The 6,106-nt window shown below is 33.7% G+C and overlaps 1 non-coding gene across 1 annotated transcript; it reads left to right on the top strand.

Annotated features, from left to right (window-relative positions):
• Positions 1 to 745: 745 nt before the first annotated feature.
• On the top strand, positions 746 to 852 carry LOC128292247 (small nucleolar RNA R71). The gene has a single exon (XR_008282231.1). It is a non-coding gene; the product is annotated as a small nucleolar RNA R71 (small nucleolar RNA).
• The last annotated feature ends 5,254 nt before the right edge of the window (positions 853 to 6,106 follow it).

Raw genomic sequence — 6,106 nt, 5'->3', positions numbered from 1 at the left:
AATGGAAATTGCGTTGAGTTGCTCCCTCAGGTTAGATTCAGTGTTGCTTGGCAGGCTACCTTGTGGTCGTTCAGAAATCAACTTGGCGAGCTATCCAATCTAAGTTTTGAGCCCCTGGATTGATGCTTGTTGATTTTTAAGTGCTGTCTCAGTATTCTGAAAACGAGTTTCTGACACCGATATGAATTTGGTTAGCATCTCCTCAAGGTTCAGCTTCTTTTCTTACTGGTAAGGTGGTTGTTGAAAACCCAGAGGATGTTGTGGCCTTTGATTTCCTTGACTGCCCCACGAGAAATTGGGATGGTTCCTCCAACCTGCATTATAAGTGTTAATATATGGGTTATTTTGGGATCTAGAGTTATTGTTACCTTTATATTGGACTTGTTCATCTTCGATGCTAGGGTTGAAGGGTTGATACTCTGTGCATGCTCCTCCTCCACTCAAATCGCACCTCATCATTGGATGTACTTGAGTAGAACCAGACAAACAGTCAATCTTTTTATTTAAGAGTTCTACTTGGTTAGATAACATAGTAACCGCGTCGAGGTTGAAAACACCGGCTGCTTTTGTCGGCTTTGTTCTGATAACTTGCCACTAATAGTTATTTAGTGACATCTTCTCAATAAATTCGTAAGCCGCCTCAGGTGTCTTATTATTGATAGTTCCTCCAGCGGCTACATCAATCATCTACCGAGTCAAAGGATTCAAGCCATTATGGAACGTTTGAACCTATAGCCAAAGCGGTAACCCATGGTGAGGGCACCTTCTTAAAATGTCCTTGTATCTCTCCCATGCATCGTAGAGTGTTTCTAAATCCATCTGCACAAAAGAAGAGATATCATTACGTAATTTGGCTATTTTAGCTAGTGGAAAATATTTTAATAAAAAATTTTCGGCCATTTATTCCCAAGTAGTGATTGACCCTCGTGGTAACGAGTTCAACCATTGTTTAGCCTTATTCCTTAACGAAAAGGGAAACAACCAAAGGCGAATGGCGTCATCAGAAATGCCATTAATTTTAAAGGTATTGCAAAATTCTAGGAAATTTGCCAAGTGAGCGTTGGGATCCTCGTCCTGCAAACCATCAAACTGAACAAACTGTTGTATCATTTGAATTGTGTTAGGTTTCAGTTCAAAATTATTTGTAGCAATAGCAGGTCTAACTATACTTGACTCAGTTCCTGTTAAATTAGGTTTAGCGTAATCATACATAGTGCATGGAACAGGATTTTGATTAACAGTAATTGCAGGAGGTAGCGGATTTTCTTGGTTTTTAGCCATATCCTCAGTTGTGGTTTGAATATCGTCCTCTTGCTCGTTCTCTGTGTATCTTAAGCTTCGCCTTATTTCTCTTTGGTTTCTGTGAACTGTGCGATCGATCTCACTGTCAAAAAGTAATGGTCCTGACGGGTTTCTTCTAGTCATAAACTATAAAAACCTGCCAGAAAAAGGGAAAAATAAGAATTAGTAATAAAAATTAGAATAAAATTTAAATGTCAATAAAAGTAAATGGCTAAAGTAATAAAAATCGAGTGTTCCTAATATCTTAGTTCCCCGGCAACGGTGCCAAAAACTTGATATGCGTGATATTCGTGACAGGTTTTAAATATTTATAATGAATCATTCTTGAAACTAACTATTATCATGATGAAGGCAAATGTACCTATCGAACAGTAGTATAGCTTTAGCAAGACCAGATTATCGAACCCAAAGGAACTAAAAGTACTAGTATTAACTTTCTTTTTATTATCTAGCCTAAAAACTAAAAGGGTTTTGTTTATCTAACTAATTAATTAAGCTAAGAATTCACAGAAAATAGAATTGAAGAATTACTTTTGGAAAAATGATTGAATTAAGACAATGCCTAAGGAAAACTCCACCCAGACTTCACTTGTTATTTGACTCTGAATCGGACGATTTATTCATTTGACTTGATCCGTAGAAATCCCTAAGTTATATTATTATCCCTCTCGAGACTAACAATGTCTAACCCTAGGTTGAATAATTAAAATCTCTTTCTAATTAACTCCCTGGGGTTGCATTAACTCGATCTATGGATCCCCTTATTAGGTTTCACCCTAATCCGGTAAAATCTTGTCACCCTATCTCTAGGTGCGCAATCAACTCCACTTAATTATGACAAATGTACTCTTAGACAGGGTCTACTCCTCCTCTGAATAAGAGTTAACTTGAATCAATATCCTGGAATATCAAGACAAGAATTAAGAACACATAATTAAGAACAAGTCAAATATTTATCATATAATTCAGATAATAATAATAAGATTTGTCTTAGGTTTCATTCCCTTTAGGTATTTAGGGGTTTTAGTTCATAACTAAAAAGGTAAACATCTCAGAAGAATAATAAATACAAAACATAAAGAAAAACCCAAAACTCCTGAAGGGAAATTGAGGGGAGATCTTCAGTCTTAATGATGAATCTGGCTTCTGAGATGGATCAATCAGCTTTCCTTGAGCAGTTCCCTGCTTCCTCCTCTGTGGCCCCCTTTTCCTCCTCCTCTAAGGTGTATTTATAGGCTTTAGAATGCCTAAGAACCCTCAAAATTGGCCTTTTCCGAATTGGACTCAATTTGGGCTCGACAGGGACACGCTCGTGTGACACGCCCGTGTGCGATTACTTCCGGCAGTGGTCAAGCCTGTTAAATAGGCACGGGCATGTGGTCAACCCGTGTGAGTCGTGCTTCGATTCTACCAAATTGACACGGTCGTGTGGTCTACCCGTGTGAGGAGGTCTAGGTTGTGTTGATTTTGTATGTTAGCCAATTTTCTCCGTTTTTGGCCTGTTTCTCGTTCTTTTCACTCTCCTATGCTCACCTAAGTATAAAATATGAAATTAAGGCATTAGGAGCATCGAATTCACCAATTTTAAGGAAAAATCATCCATAAAATGTGCTAAGTATGGGATAGAAATATGTATAAATTACGATTTATCACATATATTAAATTATAGAGGAACAAATACATAATCATGACTCATACTAAATAAAAATTAAAAGCTGTGGAATTATAAATTAAGCTAAGATGGAAAAGTTGGGCATTAAAAGCCCACAAACATTTCTTTGAATCCCTTATTTTTAGCCCACGTCTTTGGCCCAAATTGTTTGGAAAATAGAAACTTCAGTTCTAGCCCAATTAGCGTCCTCGAGGTCACGTCAATTAGGTTTCATACTAAATGTTATGTTCAAAATCAACCATTACCACCATTAAAATAAGACTATCAAATCTCAAAATGATTATTTACACACTAGGAACCTTAAGTAAATGCCACATAGTGTAGACTCAAAATGAATTTATAACTATCGTCTCGGGATAGTGTGTGCTCTTTCACTAATCTGGCTCGACAGTTCCGCAATGTGAAAATCTACCGGGCAAGGAAAAACAACCAGAGTAATGATTAAGAATGCTTAGTAAGCTCAAATTGAGTTACTAAACTTACCTTAATCCATTAAAGCATAAAAAATATGTCATACATTTTGGGAAGTTACCTTAATCCATTAAAGCATAAAGAATATTTCATACATTTTGGCATTCAAAAGTGGCCATTCTTGGCACATATTAGCACATCTAAGTACTTATCAACATTATCAACTAAATAGGTTAGTCACATTTACAAATCATGAGGAAGATTTAAGACATTAAGGCAATCCAATACTTATCACATATCAAATATAAAATATATACTATCACATATCCAATTTGAATTTAAAATTTCATTTACATTTATTTGGACATTGCCCAAAAAAACTATAGTAAAACGAACTCAGATACACAAGAATAAGTTGCTCACACAAGCTTATGGTATATCAGGGTTGCTCACACAAGCTGACATTATAACAAAATTACTTACACAAGTTGAAATTATATTGAGGTTACCCGTCCAGGCTAAACTTACGATACGTATAACCCGAGAATCTGCAACAATAGCTAGATCTCACAATAACATGTAAAACCCCTAATCAAAAGCACGTATAACCCTAATGGCATGCCATATGTATCCTAACCTTTTACTAAGTTCACACGGGCATTAATTTCGTATACATATATCATTACCAATATTTAAACATAATTACGTATTCCATTTACCAGTCCAATAATCAACCAACATTTACATTTGCACTATGTACTACCTCATAATAGCCAGTATCCATGTAACTTTTCAATTCAGTCTAATTTAAACCATATGTGCCAAATTCACTAAATTTTCCTTAAATCTAACATATAGATAAATTCAAAAATACTTCAAATATAAAATAAAATAGGGTGGCAAGTACCATATGAACTTACCGTTTAAAATATGTAAAGTGGATCCTTTAGGGGCTAATCTGTAATTTTAGCTTTTTCTGGTCAACTTCAATTCGATTCGATTCTTGATCAACCAATGGTCGAATGTTTTAGATTTCCTTAGGTTTTCTTCTCCCTTTCTAGATGAAAATAGAGATTAAATGAAGAAGATGAATTTTCCATCCACTAATTTGACTTATATAGTTGGATTAGTATGTAATTAATTTGATTTAATTAACTTAAACATACGTTGATTCTCTTAAGCTAATCACCAAGCTTAATTATTGGAAACTGTTATCATAATCCACTAATTCATATTAAAAATGGTTTATTTACCATTTTAGATCTTTAGCTAATTGTAATTTAAGTCCCAAAGCTTTTGGCTAATTAAAATTCTATAGCGATTGAACTTTACAATTTAGTATCTGAGCCTTAATTAACTATTAATTTGGCAAAATTACTAGACCAAACTTTAATATATTTTTATACTAACCTCGTAAATGTTAATATTTAATATTTACTGACTCAGTTTATGAAAATATGATTTCAAAATCTCATTTTCTGATACCACTAAAAATTGAGCAGTAGTACTATAATTAGTGGCATTTCATTCAAAAATATATCAACACTAAGCACTATAAATATTTCAATTGGGCACATTATCAATTCCCAATTATTTTGAGCTTAAAAAATCAAATTTTAAATGGTAAAAAAAAAACCTCGAAACATCCCTAAACTAAACTCTTATAAAACATGTTCGAAAAATAGCCAAAAACCAACATATTCATTCGTGAAAAATAGTCAAAATGAAGCAAAAATTTTCTAGGTATTCATGAGTTATGTTAGCGTCATAAAACATATATCAAACCAATCAAAAACCAATCTAAGGATGGCAAACCTAAGCATGCATGCAACAATTCAAAAGTCATAGCATTTGCCTCAAGGCTATCCAATGTAAAAAAAATAAAAGTAGAGACTATCACCATTACAACTTAAAGTAATATAAAACAAATATATATATATATGCACCCCTTAATAACCTTTCTAGTACATGTCAGTAGGTACCAATTGCAAATACAAATGTTTCATACTCTTCAATGATAGCAATGGTGTTTTCATATGATCTTCCAGTTGCACCGAGCCTTAATTCCAAAGACCTACGCACAAAAATAATGACAAGTTAAGCATAAAGCTTAGTAAGATAACATAGAAATTCCCTGTGTACATACCTTTTAAACAGTGATTTGAAATTTGTACAATATTTTATAAAGCATTTATTAGCAATGTTAATAGCAATTATTCAATGATTCAGAAAACATAAAACATTTTAGTTCCATAAAGATCGTATGTAAACAATAGCATCTCAAGTTCAAGAATTCATTCATAGAATGAAAAAATCAGTTTAAGTTCAGCCCTTAGTAAGCCTAGAAAAATAAAGAGGGAATACAAGGGACTAGTTGGTCGAAACCACAATAAAAGAAACGATATAATGTAGTTGTCTAAAGACCATATTAGAATCCCACTAAAGTGCCAAAAACAAGAGCATCAAAGTGCTAGCAGCATGAGTACCAAAGTACTAGTAATAGAAGTCCCCTATTAGCTTGTTAGTCATATCCTAACTATTTAACTATGTTACTAAGGCCTCATTTTAGTATTTCTAGAATGTCAGTATTAATATTTCAAATAAGATTACAAATTTGAAACAAGGTCCAAGATAATAACCACTATAACACAAATCAGTAATTTTAGTCATAGCACTATGCCACCAAATCAAAATTCAAAGCTTTCATTTATATCTCCACAT

The sequence above is a fragment of the Gossypium arboreum genome, chromosome 4, assembly GCF_025698485.1.
Source record: "Gossypium arboreum isolate Shixiya-1 chromosome 4, ASM2569848v2, whole genome shotgun sequence".
NCBI lineage: Eukaryota > Viridiplantae > Streptophyta > Magnoliopsida > Malvales > Malvaceae > Gossypium > Gossypium arboreum.
The sequence above is the reverse complement of the archived record's forward strand: the minus strand, read 5'-3'. Positions and strand labels throughout refer to the sequence as shown.